General features: G+C 37.0%; 1 pseudogene; it reads left to right on the top strand.

Annotated features, from left to right (window-relative positions):
• Positions 1–22,696, top strand: part of LOC131534020 (NACHT, LRR and PYD domains-containing protein 3-like) — a 28,158-nt pseudogene extending 5,462 nt beyond the window's left edge.
• The last annotated feature ends 1,759 nt before the right edge of the window (positions 22,697–24,455 follow it).

The raw sequence follows: 24,455 nt of genomic DNA, 5'->3' as shown, positions 1-24,455 counted from the left end.
CGGGATCGCATTAGAGATAATGAGTCAGACGGGAAAGACTGAACATCGTGTTGGTTTCATACGGATTACTTCATCACAGAATGTTTGTTTTCGATAATTTGTTTTCGATTCATTTTAATGTAGACACTCCCATGTCTGTGTGCTGAGTATTTGCTGAGTTACAGTTCATTTCAGTGACTCGTTTCTAAAAACAGTTTGCGGAGACGGAGAAGGCAGAGAGCGCACCCTGTTTGTTTTCTTTATTCTTCAAAAGCACAAAGTTTAGTTGTTATTATGAGCGTATACAAATAAAAGTAGACCCTTTACAGATTCAATTGATGTATTGCTCTTATCTGTACGATCAAAACTGAAAGTGTAATTTAAGTTCTTTTCGGCATTATCAGGAGATCATGCCACAAAATGCATATATGCGTTTGTCGACCCCAGAGGGTTAACAAGTGCAGTTCCTGTGCTATGATGGAGCCTGAAACCTGGCTGAAATTCTTCATTAATCTCTCTCTTTTCAGAAACCAGCATTAGAAAGAAGCACAATTGAGAAGAATTTTTCTCAAACATTTTAGACATAAACAGTAGATTTGAAATGGGCCAGTAATTTGCCAGTTCACTAGGATCTAGTTGTGGTGTCTTAATAAGAGCTTGAAGGGTTTTGGGACGTGACCTAGGGATAACGACGAGTTAATAATATTGAGAAGCGGTTCTTCTGCTACAGGTAACAATTCTTTCAGTAAATTAGTGGGTACAGGATCTAATAAACTTGTTGGTTTAGATGCAGTGATAAGTTTATTTAGCTCTTCCTGTCCTATAGTTGTAAAGCACTGCAGTTTTTCTTTGGGTGCAATGAATGAAGCTGAATTACTAGACTCTGTCTATTCTACATTTGTTATTGTATTTCTGATGCTATCTATTTTATCAGTTAAGAAATTCATAAAGTCATTACTATTAAACTGTGAGGGAGTATTTAGTTCAGGTGATGTCTGATTATTTGTTAAATCTAGCCACTGTACTAAATAAAAACCTTGGATTGTTTTGGTTATTATCTATGAGTTTGCGGATATGCTCTGCCCTGGCAGCTTTTAGAGCCTGTCTATATCTGGACATACTATTTTTCCACACAATTCTAAAAACTTCCAAGTTAGTTTTTCTCCATTTCTCCTTTTTTAGACATTTTTCAAAAATATATATTTATCACACCTAAATGTTTGATCATGCAATGCATTTTTGTTTTGACAGTTGTGCAATTGTTGCACAATAGCTTACACACAGCACAAGCCTGATTTCATGAGCTGTATGTGAGGCTGCCTTTTACACCAGGTTCAAGCTTTCATAAATGTTAAATGCAATTTACTTCTAGATTTATATATTAAGGGGCTCAATATATAATTGGCAAAACATTTAAACTACTTTTCTTACGTTATCACAAACATTCTAAATTAAAACTTACCATTGACAGAAACCGTCAGCTCTACTGCCTTTTCTTTTGCATTTAAATCTAATTTACAAGCAATCCTGTGGTTCACAAATAACTTTTTTCCTACCTCCACGAGTGCCATCTATGATCTAAAAGTGCTCTTTTCCTTTAAACCTAGTCAAAAAGCCATAGCCTGTGTTGACTGTGAAACACAGTAGACTTTAATTATATGCATTTATGGTGTAATTACTACATTTTTGTGTCAACCCATGTTTATATTAACTGCAAACAATGCACTGTTACTTTAATTCAGTGCTTGCAGCACAGCAAAAATAGACTCTGTGCAGAAAGCAAGTATTAAAAAGAAATGCAATTTACAAACTTTAGTGATGATGTGACACTGCCTCGATTGTGCAAATGACAATTACTGTGTCAACTATGCAGCGTGCAGCTCGCTTATAGTGTAGATGCGATGTGATTTGAAGCCATTTGCGCATTTAGAGATAGAGAGAGTGCTCACACGGTGATTCACTCACTCTGTTTGTGAAATTCTCACAGAAAATTTTCAAATTACTTTATAAGTTATTTAATGAAGAAATGTGAATTGTACCTCACCTTCAGCATTATAATTATTTTACTTGCGCCGGACAGAGAAGAGACTGTGCCGCTGCATGTCATCTCTCATGGCAGAAGCGTCATCAGCTTGAGATCATTTTTTTTAAGATCTGCCTTTTTAGAGACAGCCAATCAAACATTCCAAAGCAATTATTGGCCGATAGTGATCGATAGCCGATCAATCAGAGCACCCCTAAATAGTTCTGCAAATTCTTTTAGGTAATCAATATACAGCCCTGGGGATCTGTACACCATAGTCAGAGCAAGAGATACGAGAGATTTCTTTTGCATATCTGACAGTGTAACATTAAGCAGAAGTATTTCAAATGAGTTAAACCTGTATCCTGTTTTCTGAGTATCATTGAGAATATCACTATATATTGTTGGTATTTTGTACCATAGACTTGCTGGCTGCAATCTCACTGGTCAGTGTTGTGAGAGTTTGTCATCAGCTCTACAATCTTCAAACTGTGGTCTGAGAGAGCTGGACCTGAGTAACAATGACCTGCAGGATTCAGGAGTGAGGCTACTCTGTAATGGACTGAAGAGTCCAAACTGTCAGCTGGAGATACTGAGGTTTGTAGTAGTAATATTTGTCTAATATCTGTTTGAATCTTGATACTTTGAAAGAAAATGGAAAATAGCCTAAACATCCAAAGCATTTAGCATATTACATTAAGTTCTTTGTGATCACAGCTGCTTAACTTCACCATTGTTCCTAGTGTTAACATTAAATTGCTTTCAGAAATATTAAACACATACAGGGTTTCCGCGGGGTCTTAAAAAGTCTTAAGTCTTAACTTTAGTTGTATTAAAGGCCTTAAAGTCTTAAATTGTACAAGAAAGTCTTAATTATGATTTCAGGAGGTCTTAAATTTGGGGACGGAAAGACTAGAATTGCGATATGGCTGAATGTGATGATTAAACTTCAAAAGGCTATGATTTCATGAAATAAACATGAGCGCTGCAAGTTCAAAGTCCAGTGCTGCGCTTGCTGCCTTTACCGGGAAAACAGTTATATTTGTGCCAAATGCAACACCTGCTGGCAGAGAATGAATCAGTTAACATAGGTTAAACTAGTGCCTTCTTTCACTGCACGATTCTATTAAAATGCATTTAGAACGATCACATAATTTAAGATATGGGGCAGAAAATGTATAGCCTATATTTATATCATTTCATATAGTTAATATCACACGAAGAGTGCTGTTTTTTTTTCTCCAAAAGTCAGCATGATTACAAATGTGATATTGATTTTATGCAACAGTTCAATAAACAAGAAGTTACTATTAAGAGACTAACATTTTAGACACTATATTTCCTGCTTTTGCTCTATTTCGCCAACAAAAATCATTCCAAACACAGCCACAGAGCTGTTTTGTGTCTCTGAGCAACATGGTGTTTCGTTCCTGAATGAATCAATTGTTTAAATGATTTGGTTAAATCACAATGACTCACTTATTAACAGTGACTTGCTGCCACCTACTGGTGGTTTTAATTTCACATTTAAAGTATCTTTATTTTTAAAATAATTTCAAACATCAGTTTTCAACATTTTATGTTTCAAATATCAAAACATTTATGCATTTGTAACTGCGCAGGTTAGCATTCTATGTCCCTCTGAGCTGCATTAAACAGTGTGTAAATACATCTAAATGCCACTTCAGATGCATTGCAAAGATAAATTTTGTTGATACTGATTTAATTTGCTTGGTAACAGCCCAAATGCAAGAATTTGACTCAAAAGATGATGCACACGTTTATAAAAAATGGCTTAAAGGTAAAATAAAAAAATTCCCATAAAACTTATTGGTAAAGATTAATTTCTGTCACTGCTGTGAACTGACCACACAGAATATGAAGAATATAAAAAAAAATTAAAAAAAATTCAGGAGTCTGCTGTCCACGGTAATCTTTAAGATACCAGCACAGTAACACACTCAAAATATAGTCTAATCATCATTATCGATAAAATCCCAGAAAAAAAATCAAGATATAATTTTTTGTCAATATCACACTCCCCTAATTCATGTTATTTAATTTATATAATAATTTTATTGATAATAGTTTAAATCAATATAATAATTAATACTTTTGACTTATCAATTTTCTTAAAAATGTTTTAAAGGCTGAAATTTTAAATTTTTCATTTTACAAATGTTTTTGTGAAAACTTGTATCTGAATTATAAATTATGTTTTTTATAGCAATTTTACAGTTTAATATGGTACTACAGACATTGCTCTACCCCGCTCATATGGTATTAATTTTATTTGTGCAGGTCTTAAAAAAGGTCTTAAAGTCTTAAATTTGAGTTTAAAATTCCTGCAGAAACCCTGCACATAATTTGAATTGGGATTGCATGTTTGAGACTGTTTTCTGTTAATCCATAAATCAAAAATAGAACCTGCAGGCCACAAGGGTCTAACCTGAACAATATAAATAATTAAGTAAAATATTAGAAATTCATTAAATTATTATATACATTTACTCACATATTGGTATAACATATGATATTGGATGACAGATTTGAATTGTTGCTGGTATGTTCTATAAAAAGGAACACTTCTTGAAGCATAGATCATAGGCATTAAAGTAGTGATTGTTCTGATTGTTGGATCTCAATACAACGTTTCTGTTCCTAATTCTTGGAATACCTCACCAAAATTTGGATTTAACAATAGCGTGGTCGACCAATATATCACCACGGTGCTATATCAGATGATATTTGGCTTGGTTTTTTCTTAGCACTCTTTACCTGTAAGCAAATAGCATCATACTGTGTTGGTGCATATGTACTATAAAGTTTCCCAGCATGCAATGCAGCATTAATAGATCATGCTGTCAAGTTTTTTTAATTCTCGTAGGTTTTATTTGTGCTATTAAACTTGTTTTTGGTTCACTTTTAGCAGTTTGTGTTGTTGGTTTATTTTGTAATGTTGGTTTATGTTGTGTGTTATTTGTTGAGTGTTACCATTGTTGTGTTTTGTATGTTGAGTATTGGTGTCACATTTTTCAAAGATGTATCTCAGCAGTTCACTTCACTATTGTGAAAGATCTATACACAAACAATTATGAACATGAAGATTTTATTTTAGCATTATTTAAGCATAAAGATTAATAAATAACTTATTTCATGTTCATAATTGTTTGTGTATAGATCTAAGTTATTTATTAATCTTTATGCTTAAATAATGCTAAAATAAAATCTTCATGTTCATGCTAAGAATAGTTTGACTCCCAGTCAACAATTTGATCTCACAGTGATGTCACCATGAGCTCACAGGATACTCGTGATACGCCCTCACTGTGTGCTCATACTAATGTGAGGTCAAAGTGCACTCACTGCACAGAGACTAGGTACCCAGCATGCATTGCAGCATGAAGCTTTTGATTGTCACCATTGTTGAGATTCATACACTGATTCTTTATGTTTCTCTTTGTTTTTAAATGACCCCATAGTTAAAAATGTTTGTGACTTATGCTTTTAAAATCATTCATAGATTATTACACTGTTTGACCCTATACTGTATAATCAAAAAGCTGTTATAATTAAAACATTCAGATTAGTAACACTTCACAAAGACTGCATACTGAATCTAGGTGATGAGTTTGTTGTTATCATCAACAACAAACCAATATCACCTGGTTGCAGTGTCTTTTTGGTGTTACTTGCAATAACAAATTTGCTTTACAAACACAGTTACAGCAGCCCAAATAAAATATAATGTTATAAAGTCAAGGGTCAAGAGCCCAACTAAAGCAAACACTAATCACTTTGATGGTAACATCAAACGAAACAATAAAACATCTAATTCTCAATAAGCACTTTTGTAGATATCAGAAATAAAGTCAGTCTGGTTAGTAATGAGTGGAGCAGGTGATGCTGTTTGTGGAGTAGTTTAATCTTACTCTGCTGAGATCATGAGAAATTTAATGTCTTCTTTTATTTCAGTTGATTTCATCTAAGGCTTTGTCTTGAAGTCAGTTGTATGTTTGGAGAAGGTTCTTATAACAGAAATATGTTCGCTGGGCGTGCACTCATGAGCTCATCATGTGAGAGCACTGTGATATCTCTGTGATAGTGTTGAGAAACAGGAAGTAGAATGTCCCCCGGTGACATTTTGAATTCACAATGAGCTCACATATTACTCGCACTGTGAGGATCACCATATGAGAATGGTGTGATGTCACTGTGATCATTGCGTGATCTCACGTGTTGACTGGGCTAGCTTCAAGTCAGACAATCAGCTTATTTTGTATTCGTTTTCATTTTGACAAATGTTTTCATTTGTCACACTTCTGACATGACTAGATCAGAAATTTTAATATGAATATACAAGGTCCAAGATCTCAAACAAATACTAATCACTAATGGGCTCTAAGCAACGAGAAATCTGATGTATTTCCGCTCATACTGTATACCGGCAAGGGCGCTTCCGGTTTGTATGGTAACTAAGAGAAACCATCAGCTGTATGAGTGGAAATACATCAGAATTCTCGTTGCTTAGAGCCCATTAGTGATTAGTATTTGTTTGAGATCATATATATATATATATATATATATATATATATATATATATAATATATAATAATTTATATCTTCTCCATTACCATGGAAAAGACGGTTTTCCGATGTCAAAAGCAAATGAAGGCAGCGTTGGAGCACTGTAGTGTCCCGCTGTGCTCTGTGTCTTCACGCTACAACTCCTGTGCTAGTTTTCATTCCTTTCCAGTGAAGGAAGAGATCGGGAAAAAATGGATTGCAAACATTAGAAGGATCAACTTCCAAATCACGAAACACACAAAGGTATGCAGTGTACATTTCAAACTAGATGAATTTGTGGAAGGAACAAGTAGGAGGCGTCTGAAAAAAGGTGCTGTCCCTTCAGTATTTGAGTGGAACCGTGAACGGCAAATGCAGCCGATGAGGTTAAGTGTTTGGGAACGACAAGAGCGACCACTGCTACCGGAATCAGATATGGAGGAAAACTAAATGGAAATTGATCATGGACATACAGTCGAACATGATTATTGTTCAGTTCTGGAGCCTGCAGCTCTGGACTTACCACTATGTGAAAATGAGGAGTTGAAGAGCAGAGGTGGGTAGAGTACCCAAAAACTGTACTAAAGTAAAAGTACTTGAAGAAATATTTACTAAAGTAAAAGTAATAGTCTGAATAGTTACTTGAGTAAGAGTAAAAAAGTATCTGATAAAAAAAAACTACTCAAGTAGTTAGTTACTAGTTACTTTGGATCATATACTGAATATAGTCTATTTTTATTTAGATATATAGATATTTAGATAAAATTTATACATACATGCATACATACATATACACACACACATATATATACAGGTGCATCTCAACAAATTAGAATACTTCATAAGACCAATAAAAAAAAACATTTTTAGTGAATTGTTGGCCTTCTGGAAAGTATGTTAATTTACTGTATATGTACTCAATTCTTGGTAGGGGCTCCTTTTGCTTTAATTACTGCCTCAATTCGGCGTGGCATGGAGGTGATCAGTTTGTGGCAATGCTGAGGTGGTATGGAAGCCCAGGTTTCTCTGACAGTGGCCTTCAGCTCATCTGCATTTTTTGGTCTCTTGTTTCTCATTTTCCTCTTGACAATAACCCATAGATTCTCTATGGGGTTCAGGTCTGGTGAGTTTGCTGGCCAGTCAAGTACACCAACACCATGGTAATTTAACCAACTTTTGGTGCTTTTGGCAGTGTGGGCAGGTGCCATATCCTGCTGGAAAATGAAATCAGCATATTCAAAAAATTGATCAGCAGAAGGAACCATGAAGTGCTCCAAAATTTCTTGGTAAACGGGTGCAGTGACTTTGGTTTTCAAAAAACACGATGGACCAACACCAGCAGATGACATTGCACCCCAAATCATCACAGACTGTGGAAACTTAACACTGGACTTCAAGCAACTTGGGCTATGAGTTTCTCCACCCTTCCTCCAGACTCTAGGACCTTGGTTTCCAAATGAAATACAAAACTTACTCTCATCTGAAAAGAGGACTTTGGACCACTGGGCAACAGTCCAGTTCTTCTTCTCCTTAGCCCAGGTAAGACGCCTCTGACGTTGTCTGTGGTTCAGGAGTGGCTTAACAAGAGGAATACGACAACTGTAGCCAAATTCCTTGACACGTCTGTGTGTGGTGGCTCTTGATGCCTTGACGCCAGCCTCAGTCCATTCCTTGTGAAGTTCACCCAAATTCTTGAATCGATTTTGCTTGACAATCCTCATAAGGCTGCGGTTCTCTCGGTTGGTTTTGCATCTTTTTCTTCAACATTTTTTCCTTCCACTCAACTTTCTGTTAACATGCTTAGATACAGCACTTGTCCATGCTTGAGACAGTCGAGGATCCTGATGCCCACTTCCTGTAACGGGGCAAGGGCCCCCTCCATGATTTACGTAAGACATGAGGAACGGCCTGTGTCAAGGGCGAAACAAGACACGAAAGTAAGCGTCCTTCAGTTCGACCGCAACTCAGTATAATGCACTTCTGCGTCAACATCATGAACAGGAGCTTGAGAAGGGCAAAAAGCTCGGCGAAAAGCTCTCACTGTAACCCTCAGATCACCCAGAGCACTAGCCGATGGTTCTCTGCCTGTGGCAGAGAAGCCAGCACGGGTAGTAACAGAGGGAGCTCCTCCCATCCCCGTGAGGAGTTTAAGAGGCACGATCGCAGTGCTGCCATAGTTACACACTTAAAACTAACGCATAAACCATCCACGAACGCAGCTTCAGCATGCTGGATGCCTAGACACTGAAGACAACGATCGTGGCTTTCGACGGAAGATAGGAAACAACCGTAACCAAGAGGACACGGCCGGAAAATACGCAAACTGACTGCGATTTGCTCTTTTAGTTGACACCGTTGTTCGCACCGTGACGCCAACCAGAACAGCTTCCAGACAGATGATGAATGGCTTTTTGGAAATCGACATGTTCACCCACTTGGCTCCGAAGCAAAAATCTGATGAGTGGATGCACCTGTCGCCTATTTATGCCCGTATGCACGGGGAGTGGCTCAGGTATGCAAAATCCACTAGCCAATATTCATTGGCGTTTTCTCTTAAAGTCAGAGATGATTGGGGCTCTCAAGTGAATCCCCTAATGTTGTCACGACATAACTCGTAGTGACCGACAGATAGGGAACTGAGGTTATACAAATGGTAATACACCAAAAATAAATAAAACCATGGTTAGTTTTCATAAAGGGATTGCTTTTTAAATGATCCCTTTCCCACGACAGAGAAATATCAAATTAATAATTTCATTCATAAATACGGGGCGATTGACTGTTTTACGAGACGACTGGAAATCCTACCTGTATGTGTCTTGAAGTCATCTAAATCCATCTTTTAACTTTTAGCAGGCTCTGATTGGTCTTCCCCATGTTAATTGTTAATTAGTGGCATATATAAGTGTGTTATCTGTTAACTGAGATGGGCACTCTGTGGGATGGTTTCCCAGGAGTGGCTCTGATTCAACCTGTAAGATCTTGTTGATTCGCTAACATTTGTTCCCCTATGCATTTTCCTATATTATGTAACCTAGATAAAGTTTTGTTATATTAATTTCTTTGATTTTCTTCATTATCCCTAGACTTTATTTATTATCATTTATTATCATTACTGACTGTTGTTGTTTTAGTTTAATTAAATAAAACAATTGGCATTGATATCTTTTGTTGTTTGATCCTTCTTTTATGTTTGAACCTGAAACGAGAGGGTCGTAACAATATTCATAAGTACAGTTTTAATGTATTATAATATTTACTTATTTGTGGTTATAGCTTTTAAGAGTATGTTGATTTATAAAACACAGTGAACATGTTGCATCCACTTAAGTTACAATGGATTATATTTCTCATAGTTATAATGTATTATAAGTCTCATATCTTGCCATCTTTCTTACGCTACTTTATTTAAAGCAATCAAAGACCACTTATAAGTATAGTAGTAATAAATAATAAAAGTAATAATATATATTTTTTAAATTCTCAAACAGCCATAAGATCAGATATCAGATCAGATGAATGTGTAATATGACACATTTGCTTTGAACTATTTTTATTATAATATCAGTTTGATTATTTTGATGGTACCCTTTAGACAGCTGTTGATAAGTAACTACATGTCAACTAGCAGTCATTGGAGTATTAGTAGTATGTCTGCTAAATATATGTGTCACGAATCCGGGTTATGGTCTTTCGTTCACTCACCACCAGAGGTCACTCGCTCATCACATGAACTCTTGCACCACACTATTGTTGCACTTCACCAGACTACATTTCCCATCATTCATTGCACCAAGTACACACAGCTGTCTCAATCACACGCTCACACCTGAGAACTATCATACAATCACACACTCTATATAAACAATGGACTTCATTCACAGTTTGCTGAGTATTGTTCTGCGTGTAGCACTCTCCAAGTGTTAGCTGCCTTACCAAGCTATTCTGTGTTTATGTTTAGCTCTGTGTTTAGTTCTGCATATATCCCTCTCCAGTGTTGGGCAAGCTACTTGGAAAACGTAGTGAGCTAAACTAACAGTTACTCTTCTTTAAATGAAGCTTAACTACACTAAAGCTACAGCCCTGGGAAATGTAGCAAGCTAAGCTACGGCAACATGGCAAAAGTAGTTTACTACATCCAAGCTATTTAAAAAGAAATATAAATACAAAATTATATTGAACCAACATCAAACCAAGTCAATGCTCTCTCAGTGATCAATAAAACTGTCAGTCAAGCAGATAGACAGGCATGTTCAGTTTAATTGTTTTTTCAACAGCTGTTCCAAACCAATTTGGCAACATAATCAGTATCAAATAAAGGGCCGGATTGACCTCAAATTGTGACATAGGCAAAATAAATTTTTGCTGTCGGCCGGAAACCTCCTGGTAGTTGGTATTGTGGCTTTATTGTATACAGATACACTTATATAAATGGTAACACTTCACAATAAGGTTCAGTTGTTAACATTAGTTAACTAGTGTAGTTAATATGAACTAAGAATGAACAATACTTCTGCAGCATTTATCTTAATGTTAATTTCAACATTTACTAACGCATTATTAAAATCAAAAGTTTTTGTTAACATTTGTTAATGCACTGTGAAATTAACAAAGATTAATAAATACTGTAACAAATGTATTTTAATGAAATCGTATTTTAGTGTTACCATACAGATGTTTAGGCCTACAGATAGACTGTTTATTTGCATCGTTGCATGTGTCATTAGATATTAATATAAACATTTCACCAAAATCAAGTTCAAATACGAAGCTTTTGACCAGCAAATGTTTATTTTTTCCTGACTTGTGTTCCGTTTTCCCCAGTTTTCTGTCATTATGTGGGCGTTAAGTTTTTTTTTTGTGTGTTATTTAGCCAAAGTATCATATTATGAAAGATTCAGTGCTTTGCACGAGCTATTTGGCTGTGACTTGACAACAAATGCTAGACTAAAACTAGAAACTCTTCTCTGCTCCTCAAAAAAAAAAAAAAGCATTAGCCTTCATAAGTGTTTTTTGAGTAAAGAAACCGCTGTACTTATTCAATCAACAGTTCTTTATTTACCTTCAGACTCCAAACAAGCTGAGATGCTCTAAACTGCGCGCCGCACTTCATTCACGAGAGAGGCGGGAGGAATAATGAGGTTTGACTGACAGTTTGAGGAGCCAATGGCGTTACGAGCTTTAGTGTCTGTGGCGTCACTTACTGATCCAGGATCAGTGATCCGTAGCTGTTATATTTCTGATTTGAGCTCGAGTTTCAGAATGCTTTCTTTGGAAAATGTAACGTTAGCTTTTGTTGACGCTACCGCGCTACTTGATCAAAAAAAGAGCTTAGCTACTGAAAAGCTATTTGATTCAGAAAGCAGTGACACTACCACCACGCTACTGAGAAATGTAGTTAAACTAGTAGCGACGCTACTGCCCATCACTGTCCCTCTCCTAGCGATAGCTGCTTTACCGAGCCATTCTGTGTTTGTGTTTAGCTCTTTTTATGCTTAGCTCTGTGTTTGTTTAGCTCTGTGTTTAGTTCTGCATATATCCCTCTCCCAGCGATAGCTGCTTTACTGAGCCATTCTGTGTTTGTTTAGTTCCCATATTGTCTAGTGTTTATCGCTCCCCCAGTAATAGCTACTCTACGGAGCCCACTTAGTTGTCTTAGTCTTGCCTTGCCTGTTTCCTCGTGTTCTGATTTGTGCCGTTGTATCTTGCATTAACCCTTTGCCTGCTGTCTCGGACTCTGTTCGCCCCTGCCCGGATTATTGCTTGTGTACCTGGATTACCCCTCTGGATATTGTTCTCCGATCGGAGACCACGCCCATTCACTTGAGTACTCTTCTGCCTTGCCCCTCTATATACCTGTTTGCCATTTGTGTGACCCTGCCTGTTATGACCATGTCTCTGACTAATAAAGCTTTGTAAATGGATCCGCACTCCTCACCTCTCGTTGACACTTTATTATGCTAACACTTTATTTTGATGGTTCCCCAACAGACAAACTGACTATAAGTAACTGTGCAAGTACGTCAACATTCTACCTACCCTAACCTTAACCTAAGCCTACTAATACTCTAATGAGAGTTAGTTGACATGTAGTTTTTTTCTGTTGAAATTATTAATTAGCTAACATCAAAATTAATATTAGCCTCACAGGGAACACTCAAATAACACTCCACGCCTAACCACTTACAAGATGTAGTAAGATACTGCGCAGATCTTAAATAAACAATGTCGAGATATATAGTATAGTCCGTTATAAACATAAAAGTAGATTTAATATGGTGTTCACTGCGTGTTATAATCATAATCTTAAATTATAACCACAAATGCATAAGCATTGTAATGTATTATAATTTATAAGATGATATAACACACAAGTTTTTTTTATAATGCATTATGGATTCATTCTAATGCCTTAAGAATACCCTTATAATAAATATGGGCTTCATAGAAAGTGTTACCAAAATATTTTCAATAAAACATCTAAACCTCTGTTAATTCTCAAATAATGTTTGTAGATATATGACAGAAATAAAGTCAAACTGCAATGCGTGAAGATGGCAATGCTGTTTGTGAAGCTGAATCATACTCTGCTGTTTTATTTCAGTTGATTTCATCTAAGGCTGTATGTCAGTTTTAGTTTTATTTCTTGCTCACTTTTATTTGTGATTCTGCTTGTTAACAGCAGGTGTTCATCATTGGCCGTGTTCACTCATTAGTTTTCATTCTCTCTGTCAGGTGGACTATATTAGTAAACTCATGTAGGGAATAGTGAACGAGGGTGTAGGGTGTGATTTGAAACACAGCCTCTGAGTGTCGACTGTGAGCTGTTAATTCACAGTATACTGCAGAAGGCTCTCTCTCAAAAACAACAAATATTACCCAGAATGCATTGTTTTATATGGGATTTTACTGTTCTAATGAAAAAACAATAATTAAGAGAGACCAAAATTAAGAGAGATGCTTTAGCGCCATTCCTAGTTGTCACGAATCCGGTCTATGAACTTCCGTTCACTCACCACCAGAGGTCACTCGCTCACCACATTGACTCTCACAGCACACATCACACTGGACTCAATTTCCCATCATCCACTGCACTGATTGCACTAATCACACGCACACCTGATCCTACGCACACACTGATTACATGCCTTATTTAAACCCTGGACTTTCTTTCCCTCACGGCCGAGTATGCACTTATTCCTCTCCTAGTGATAGCTACTCTACGGAGCCCACTTAGTTGTCTTAGTCTTGCCTGTTTTCCCGTGTTTGTTTCTAGCCTGTGTTCCCTGGATTAACCCTTGCCTTGCCGTTTGGACACTGTTTGCACCTCTCTTGGACTCTAGCTCGTGTACCTGGATTATCTCTCTGCCTTGCCCCAATGGATAACGTTCGCCGATCGTCGACCCACGTTTGTCCTAGGATTACTCTTTGTCTTGTCCCTGCCATACCTGTCTGCCATTGTTTCGACCCTGCCTGTATTTATGACCATGCCTTTAAATAAATGCTTGCACATGGATCCGCACGTCTCACGTCTCATCAGCCCCATTACACTAGTATTGATAGTCTGACATGTCTTGTCAAAGTCCTCACTGTACACATTGTGCTCATAACATAATTTAGTTTATGATATAAACTATAATATATGTTAAAACTTAATAAGAGTTCATTTAAACTTGATGATTCCTTAGTCTCAGCTTTCACTTCTAACTAGCGATATTGCTATAGTTTGACACTGGTGGCTAATTAAGCTGTCAACATAATGTTATAATTACCAAAAAACTTATCTGTGAAAGGTAATACCCCCAGATCTGTTTTTATTCATTTGTGACGGTTTAGGTTCCCATGCTGCCGATGAGTTGGGTACCTTTCCTCCTATCCCGATACAAAAGTTATGGAAAGTTGCCCAGTTGCATTTAAATGTTAGTGTATCTTGGTTTCTTCATAAATATGAAGCAGCATAACTGTTTTCAACACTGCTAATAATCAGAAATGTGTCTTGAGCAGCAAATCAGCATATTAGAATGATTTCTGAAGGATCACGTGACACTGAAGACTGGAGTAATGCAAAACTGCTCTCTATAACAACATCAACATTTATCTTACTGTGTTTTTACTGTGAATAATACTGACAATAACTGTGACTACTGTGATTACTGCAACTGCATTGTAACATATGTAATTTAATCACAAAAGGGTGATTTGCTCAATGTCTGAAAGAACATACTGAAAGAACAGTGACCAGTGGCTATGAAACTCCTACACAAAAACATGAATGAAATTTCAGACCTTCAATCTTTCTGTAGGTTGTCCGGCTGTATGGTGACAGAGGAAGGCTGTGGTTATTTGTCTTCAGCTCTGACTTCAGCTCTGACTTCAAACCCCTCACACCTGACAGAGCTGGATCTGAGCTACAATCACCCAGGACAATCAGGAGTCCAGCTGCTCAAACACAAACTGCAGGATCCAAACTATAAACTGCAGATATTCAAGTAAGTTGAGTTGAGTGGTTACAAGTAATTATTATAATATTACAATCAGTGTGTAAATCATATCGCAAATGGAGTTACATTTTTCAGCTTTCCCATTTGGAAGCAATACAGTGTAACTCAGTGAAAGTAAACAATTTAAGAATAATGTGGCTTTTTATAAATATATTTTATTTTATAGATATATTATAGTTTTGTATTTTCTGAACCATTCGAATGTGTAAGCACTCAACACACAATCAATGTAGGAAAACAAGTCTGTTAAAAGTTTTTTGTAGTAGCTTTCTGAATTCACCCGACTACTCTGTTTATATGGATTCATTAATTACCTTTTTATTTTTTTGAAGTAGCACTTCTGTTTCCTTGTTTAGCACCTCTTGTTAAGGAATGTTGCACTTGGTCAGTGTTACGACCTAGGGCCCCTAAAAGGCCGCAACAAAGAAAGGGACACACGTGGATAACAAAAATAACTCAAGATTTATTTACAAAGTAGGAAATGAAACAAACGAGTACTAAGCATACATGTTGTGTAATATACTCTTGCCATGGTGCAAAAAATGTAACAAAGAAAAAAATAAGAGCAACAAAAGCAAACAAAGTGAACCAAAAGAAGGGGCCCACAAAAGGTAGTGGAATGGCTTCTTTTTAGGTGTGCATGATGAAAACGCATTTGGAATCAACCATTACTGCCTCAATTCGGCGTGGCATGGAGGTGATCAGTTTGTGGCACTGCTGAGGTGGTATGGAAGCCCAGGTTTCTTTGACAGTGGCCTTCAGCTCATCTGCATTTTTTGGTCTCTTGCTTCTCATTTTCCTCTTGACAATCTATGAGGTTCAGGTCTGGTGAGTTTGCTGGCCAGTCAAGCACACCAACACCATGGTCGTTTAACCAAATTTTGGTGCTTTTGGCAGTGGCTTTGGTTTTCAAAAAACACAATGGACCAACACCAGCAGATGACATTGCACCCCAAATCATCACAGACTGTGGAAACTTAACACTGGACTTCAAGCAACTTGGGCTATGAGCTTCTCCACCCTTCCTCCAGACTCTAGTACCTTGGTTTCCAAATGAAATACAAAACTTGCTCTCATCTGAAAAGAGGACTTTGGACCACTGGGCAATAGTCCAGTTCTTCTTCTCTTTAGCCCAGGTAGACACCTCTGACGTTGTCTGTGGTTCAGGAGTGGCTTAACAAGAGGAATACGACAACTGTAGCCAAATTCCTTGACACGTCTGTGTGTGGTGGCTCTTGATGTCTTGACCCCAGCCTCAGTCCATTCCTTGTGAAGTTCACCCAAATTCTTAAATCGATTTTGCTTGACAATCCTCATAAGGCTGCGGTTCTCTCGGTTGGTTGTGCATCTTTTTCTTCCACACTTTTTCCTTCCACTCAACTTTCTGTTAACATGCTTGGATACAGCACTCTGTGAACAGCCAGCTTCTTTGGCAATGAATGTTTGTGGCTTACCTCCTTGTGAAGAGTGTCAATGATTGTCTTCTGGACAACTGTCAGATCAGCAGTCTTCCACATGATTGTGTAGCCTAGTGAACCAAACTGAGAGAACATTTTGAAGGCTCAGGAAACCTTTGCAGGTCACAGCACTTACTTTAACCTTCTGTTTAAACTTTTAAAATTATATAAAAATTTATTTAAAATGAATTTAAAACGGTTACGGATAGAAAATTATTATACATAAAATACAGTGCAATCAGTTCGGACATAGTCTGACAGTTAACCTGCTTTAGACCAGGTTAGTTTCCCAGTACAAGTTGCCACAGTAACTGAGCTTAATCTAGGCCTTTATGGATGAAATCATTTGACAATGAGTCAGACTAACTGAAATAAGCCTGGCTTATTTGGTTAACTTATTTTATAAACAGGCCTCGAGGCATTAAAAGTGATCATATTTTCTCCATTGCATCTTATTGCATCGAATCGCATTATGCCGAATCGAATCATGCCGAATCGAATCGGATCGCACTGCATCATAACAGGAGTGAATCGTATCGCATCAGATCGACTTTGTATGTATCTTTAATTTATCGTATCGTTGGCTATGCATCGAGATGCATATTGTATCGACCTGAGCAAAAACTCCGGCGATTTGAGCGGATTCGAACTTAAATGCCCTGATTCAAGAAATCAACAGTATGAGCACTCAATACTTAGTTGGGGCTCCTTTTGCCTGAATTACTGCAGCAATGCGGCGTGGCATGGAGTCGATCAGTCTGTGGCACTGCTCAGGTGTTATGAGAGCCCAGGTTGCTCTGATAGTGGCCTTCAGCTCATCTGCATTGTTGGGTCTGGTGTCTCTCATCTTCCTCTTGACAATACCCCATTGATTCTCCATGGGGTTCAGGTCAGGCGAGTTTATTAGAATTAGAATATCATCAAAAAGTTGATTTATTTCACTAATTCCATTAAAAAAGTGAAACTTGTATATTATATTCATTCATTACACAGACTGATATTTTCAAATGTTTATTTCTTTTAATTTTGATGATTAGAGCTTACAGCTCATGAAAGTCAAAAATCAGTATCTCAAAATATTAGAATATTTACATTTGAGTTTGAATAAATGATCATCCCTACAGTATAAATTCTGGGTATCTCTTGTTCTTTGAAACCACAATAATGGGGAAGACTGCTGATTTGGCAATGATCCAGAAGATGAACATTGACACCCTCCACAAAGAGGGCAAGTCACAGAAGGTCATTACTGAAAGGTGTGGCTGTTTACAGAGTGCTGTATCAAAGCATATTAAATGCAAAGTTGACTGGAAGGAAGAATTTGGGTAGGAAAAGGTGCACAAGCAACAGGGATGACCGCAAGCTTGAGAATACAGTCAAGCAAAGCTGATTCAAACACTTGGGAGAGCTTCACAAGGAGAGAACTGAAGCTGGAGTCAGTGCATCAAGAGTCGCCACGCTCAGCCGTCTTCAGGAAAAGGGCTACCAAGCCACAACGTCAGAAGCGTCTTACCTGGGCTGTGGAGAAAAAGAACTGGACTGTTGCTCAGTGGTCCAAAGTCCTCTTTTCAGATGAAAGTAAATTTTACATTTCATTTGGAAATCAAGGTCCCAGAGTCTGAAGGAAGAGTGGAGAGGCACAGAATCCATGTTGTGCGAAGTCCAGTGTGAAGTTTCCACAGTCAGTGATGATTTGGGCTGCCATATCATCTGCTGGTGTTGGTCAACTGTGTTTTCTGATGTCCACAGTCAACGCAGCCATCTACCAGGAAATTTTAGAGCACTTCATGTTTCCTTCTTTTGACAAGCTTTATGGAGATGCTCATTTCATTTTCCAGCAGGACTTGGCACCTGCCCACACTGCCAAAGGTACCAAAAGCTGGTTCAATGACCATAGTGTTACTGTGCTTGATTGGCCAGCAAACTCGCCTGACCTGAACCCCATAGAGAATCTATGGGGTATTGTCAAGAGGAAGATGAGAGACACCAGACCCAACAATGCAGATGAGCTGAAGGCTCTCATAACACCTGAGCAGTGCCACAGACTGATCGACTCCATGCCACGCCGCATTGCTGCAGTAATTCAGGCAAAAGGAGCCCCAACTAAGTATTGAGTGCTGTACATGCTCATACTTTTCATGTTCATACTTTTCAGTTGGCCAAGATTTCTAAAAATCCTTTCTTTGTATTGGTCTTAAGTAATATTCTAATTTTCTGAGATACTGAATTTGGGATTTTCCTTAGTTGTCAGTTATAATCATCAAAATTAAAAGAAATAAACATTTGAAATATATCAGTCTGTGTGTAATGAATGAATATAATATACAAGTTTAACTTTTGAATGGAATTATTGAAATAAATCAACTTTTGATGATATTCTAATTATATGACCAGCACCTGTATTTAGCATCGTCCACCATTCAGAATCAGAATATATGCCCTTGTGTCATTACATATGTGACCCGTTCTGGCGAAATGAGTTGGAAGTCGCAACGTTCCATTTTAAGATACGGGGCCCATAATGTGGAAAAAGTATGGAAAAAAACCTATTTTTCTTTTTTTAGCTAATTTCAAGGAACACACATTCAAAAACAATCTCCCAAAGTTTCGTAGTCCAGATAATTGAGTAAAGGTATTTAAATTACTATTAAAGTTGACTTAAAGTTTTACTAAATTTGCTGGAAATAACATTGATTTTCTCAACTCCTCTCGTCACTTCTGAGCATTTCCCTATATTCTGGGTATCCCCTGAAACGTCACGATCTCTGCTCTCCAAATATGGTGTTAAACATTCTATAAAACCAATCAAAAAGCTTAGAAATGTACACAAACTGTGACATAAACGCTGATCATTTGTCAATAGGAAGCCCTGTTTCGACTGACCGGTACGCGATTGGTCCAGCCATCCTCCTGTCAGACTAGAAGCGCTCTGTGTAAACAAGCTAGCAGATCTCCTCAGAAAGATAGTTCAATACTGTGTAGTATAGTATACTATACTGTGTGTAGTTCTGTTTATTCATTTGAGAAATGTCGCTGTCAAAAGAGAATAAAGTCGCGTGTACGCGCGAGGTGACAGTAGGGGTGTGCGATATATCTCGTCTGCGATAATATCGTAATTGTTGTTTTAACGATGTGCAATTTGACATTGAGTATTTTGCAAAAACCAAACAAAAAACCCTACATAGAGCATGCATTCATTGCGTGAAGTCTAGACTAGAGCGCGTGCACATTTACAGTGTGTTCTTTCACTGCATAATTCAGTCTATTAAAATGCATTAAGAATGATCACAAAATTCAAGATATATATAATTTCATATAGTTACAATCACATGAAGAGTGCCGTTTTTTGTTCAAAAATAAGCATGATTGTGATATTGATTTTATATAACAGTTCAATAAATAATAAGAGACTTACGATTTAGACACCATATTGCCTGTTTTTGCTCCATTTCGCCAACAAAAAAATTATTCCAAACAGCCACAGCACTGTTTTTTGTGTCTCTGAGCAACAAGACGATGTTTAGTTCCTGAATGAATCAACCGTTAAATGATTCAGTTCAGTCGCAATGACTCACTTGTTAAGAGTGACTTGCTGCCACCTACTGGGGACTTTAATTTCACATTCAAAGTATCTGTTCATTTTAAAATAATTTCAAAGATCAGTATTTAATGTTTAAAATATCAAAACATTATGCATTTGTAACTGCAGGTTAAAGCACTCCATGTCAAGTCAAGTCAAGTCACCTTTATTTATATAGCGCTTTTACAATACAGATTGTGTCAAAGCACTTAACAGTATCAAATTGGAGGATAGAGTGTCAGTAATGTATAATGATAAGATTAAACACTCAATTTTCAGTTAAAGGCATTTCATTATTGAATTCAGAGATGTCATTGTCTAGCTCAGTTTAGTTTAAATAGTATCTGTGCAATCAAATCGGCGATAATCGCTAGAAATTAAGTGTCCTAAACTCTGTGTAAATACATCTAAATGCCACTTCAGATGCAACTTCTGCAAAGATTAATTTAGTTGATATTGGTTTCATTTGTTTTGGTAACAGCCTAAATGTCTTATTATTCTAACTGACTGATTAAATGTAAAAATTTGACTCAAAAGATGCATACTTATAGAAACAAATGGCTTTATTAAAGGTAAAATTGCCCATAAAAGGTAAAAAATCAATTTAAACTTATATGAAAAGATTACTTTCTATCACTGATGTGAACTGACCACACAGAATATGAAGAATATCAAAAACTGCAGCTGTCCACGGTAGTCAGATATCAGCACAATAACACACTCGGCAAAATATCGTCTAATTATCGTTATCCAAAAAATATTGAGATAATTTTTTTTCAATATCGCACACCCCTAGGTGACAGTCAAGCTTTTTAGGGTACATATAGACTCTTTTTCTTTTAATGGGGCTATGCAGACCCTTTATATTAAATGTCACAAATTTCAAAGGTTTTATCATGTATAATCTATGATATCCAATTTATCACAGAGTATCCTCATAGCAAACAAACACCAACCAGGGTGCGTTTCCCAAAAATCAACTATGGTCGCAAGTTCCGTTGTTACCAATAGAGTTCAATGGGACTTGCCACCATAGTTAGCTAACGGAGCTTTTGGGAAACGCACCCCTGATCAATCCAATATCACCACAGATCTGAGATGTTAAGATGTATCTCTCAGAAAATGTGTCTATGTTTAACCCCTTTTTGGGAAACTCTGTTTTACACAATAGTTAAAACCATTTAGTAAGGCATTAGTCATGAATTCCATGAACATTTTTTTGTTTATATGTTTATGTTCAGTTTGGACCATGGAGGACATTTTAGGATCACACCAGGTCTACGAAAATGTAAGTCCTCACTCACACAAACAACACCTATCAATATTTAATAATGTCATAGATGTTTTGATATGCCTTTCTGTGTCCAGATGCCTGTGATCTCACACTGGATCCAAACACAGCTCACACTCAACTCATCCTTTCTGAAGGGAACAAAAAAACAACGTATGTGAAAGAGAATCAGCCATATCCTGATCATTCAGAGAGATTTGAGCGCTTTGAGCAGGTTCTGTGTCGAGAGAGTCTGACTGGACGCTGTTACTGGGAGACTGAATGGAGCGGCTCGGGTCATGTAGCAGTGTCATATAAAGGAATCAACAGGAAGGGAGGAATCGGTTGTTGGTTTGGACTCAATGAAAAGTCCTGGAATCTTTACTGTTGTGATACGATATACACTGTCTGGCACAATAATAAGAGCACTGACATTCCTCGCTCTTCATCCTCTAATAGAGTAGGAGTGTATCTGGACTGGTCAGCCGGTAATCTGTCCTTCTACAGCGTCTCTGACACACACACACTCACACACGTACACACATTCAACACCACATTCACTGAACCCCTCTATGCTGGGTTTAAGGTTTATCCTGATTCTTCAGTGTTTCTGTGTCAGATTTAACAACATTCCCGTGAGTAGCCACAGAGACACATGTGGAAGCCCATTTCTAACTAAAAGCAAAAAAAGAAAGTTCAAGATATAAACTTGCCAATGCAAGAAATAAAGATAAAATTCTGTGACCACTAATAATGACCTTTTTATCCCATACAGAAGTAGGGTTGGGTACCGAAACCCAGTACCAATATGGCACCGGTACCTATGTAACCGGTATGTACTAGAACCGAACGAGAACGCAGATCTCGGTGCCATGCCTGAGCGATCGATTAAAATATTTGTCCTTTGTTTCTCCAAAACGAACGTAAGAAGCATCACATGAAAAATAATTTCCGACTGAGAAAATGCACATGAACTCAAGTCGGAAAGCTCTAATAATACAAGTCCAACAAATCTTTGTAGTAACGCGAGTGTGCTGTTTTCACATTCCGACTTAAAAGCACAACTCGGGAAATGAGAGCATTTGAGGAGCGCGTGAATGCAGAAATCACACTTGCTCTGACGGCAGCAGGTATCCCTCCATTAACTAGCTAAGCTAAACATGCTTAAATTAGGGCTGGCTGATATGAGCAAAAATTCATATCTCGGTATATTTTGGGTGATGTGCGGTATACGGTATATATCTCGGTATTTTGTATTTGGATTAAACAAATAAAGTGAATGTAAGCATGAAGGCATATATTATGTGCAAAACAGGTTAAAATCACATTACATTCTAACAATCTAAAAACAAAAATAATGCTTTTAAAGCAAAGTTAAATTTACTAAACTGAAAATGAAAATAATAAAAAAGACTAATTGAGTAAAAAGGCTATTTTGATTACCCCATTACACTTTACAGTTAGTGCTATCATACAAATACACTTACTTTTTTAAAATTTTTAAATTCTACGTATGTCACATTTATTGTCCAACTACAAATATTTCAGCAAAATGTAGCCCCTTCAGATGTGACATCTCATTTTCAAAAACTAAATATTACAACGCAAACAAAACAATCATACAAAACATGTACACACACAAAAATGCAAAACAGAAGACATGCCTAACCAGTCCCTCACACCCGCCGCCGCCTTCTGTCATGTGATTTTTCTCTACCAGCTCCATAATTTGTTCATGGCATTTTATCATTATCGAGTATTTTGCAAAAACCATTCAAAACACCCCTACAGAGTGCAGTGCACGCGTACATTACGTGAAGTGTGCTTTCACTGCATGATTCAGTTTATTCAAATGCATTCAGAATGATCACAAATTCAAGACATGGGGGCAGAAAATGTATATATTTATACCATTTCATATAGTTAATCAATATCACATTTGTAATTATGGTAATTTTTGGAGAAAAACGGCACTCTTCGTGTGAAATTTATTTTTACGACAGTTCAATAAACAAGAAGTTAAGAAAGAGACTTACGTTTTAGACACCATATTGCCTGTTTTTGCTCTATTTTGCCAACAAAAATCGTTCCAAACACAGCCACAGCACTGTTTTGCGTCTCTGAGCAACATGACAGTGTTTCGTTCCTGAATGAGTCAACCGTTAAATGATTCGGTTCAATCACAATGACTCACTTATTAACAGTGACTTGCTGCCACTTATTGACTTTTTAATTTAATTTAATAAAAAAAAAAAAAATGTCATGCTTTTAAATGATTTCAAATATCAGTATTCAACGTTTTATGTTTAATATATCAAAACATTATTTATGCATTTGTAATTGCAGGTTAAATGCATTCATGTCAGCCCAAATGTCTTATTATTCTAATTCACTGATTAAATGTAAGAATTTGACTCAAAAGATAATGGAGGCTTTCCAGAAAATATTGAGATATTATTTCTTGTCAATATCACACATCCCTAGTATCTGGCTTCTCTCCCAAACATAAGAAAAAATGGTAAGAACTTTGTTGTGAGCTGCTTATTTGTGCACAGCCGAAACATAACCGCATCCAAATACTGGTCCCAGGTACTTGGCTTGTCCTCCACCAGTTTTGCAAGGACTGTAACAACATTCAAAAATTTCCACTGAAATATATATGAATAAATATATACACACACAGAAATCTGTACAAATAAAGTTCATCTGTGACTGTATGGTGTCCAAATAACACACTAGTCATGTATATGAGCTGTGGTGGATGCATTGTTCACCTCTGTATGGCACCATTGAGCCTCTCCACCAGTCCGTTTGTCTGAGGCACAGAGACTCCTCTTAATTTCAAGCTTTTTGCAGACTTCAGTGTTGATCTAACAAAGTTGATCCAACTTATTTTATTTTTATTATTGTAATTTGCACAGAAAAAATATGCATTATATTTATTGTATTTGTGTAATATGAATGCAAATGCTTACAGTGTTGACAAACTCTCTGCCTTGATCTGTTAATATCCGTTTGGGCACTTCATACTGATAAACTAATTTTAAGATGCAATGTGTCACTTCTTCAGAGGTCTTGG

The sequence above is a fragment of the Onychostoma macrolepis genome, chromosome 03 (genome assembly GCF_012432095.1).
Source record: "Onychostoma macrolepis isolate SWU-2019 chromosome 03, ASM1243209v1, whole genome shotgun sequence".
NCBI classification, from domain to species: Eukaryota; Metazoa; Chordata; class Actinopteri; order Cypriniformes; family Cyprinidae; genus Onychostoma; species Onychostoma macrolepis.
The sequence above is the reverse complement of the archived record's forward strand: the minus strand, read 5'-3'. Positions and strand labels throughout refer to the sequence as shown.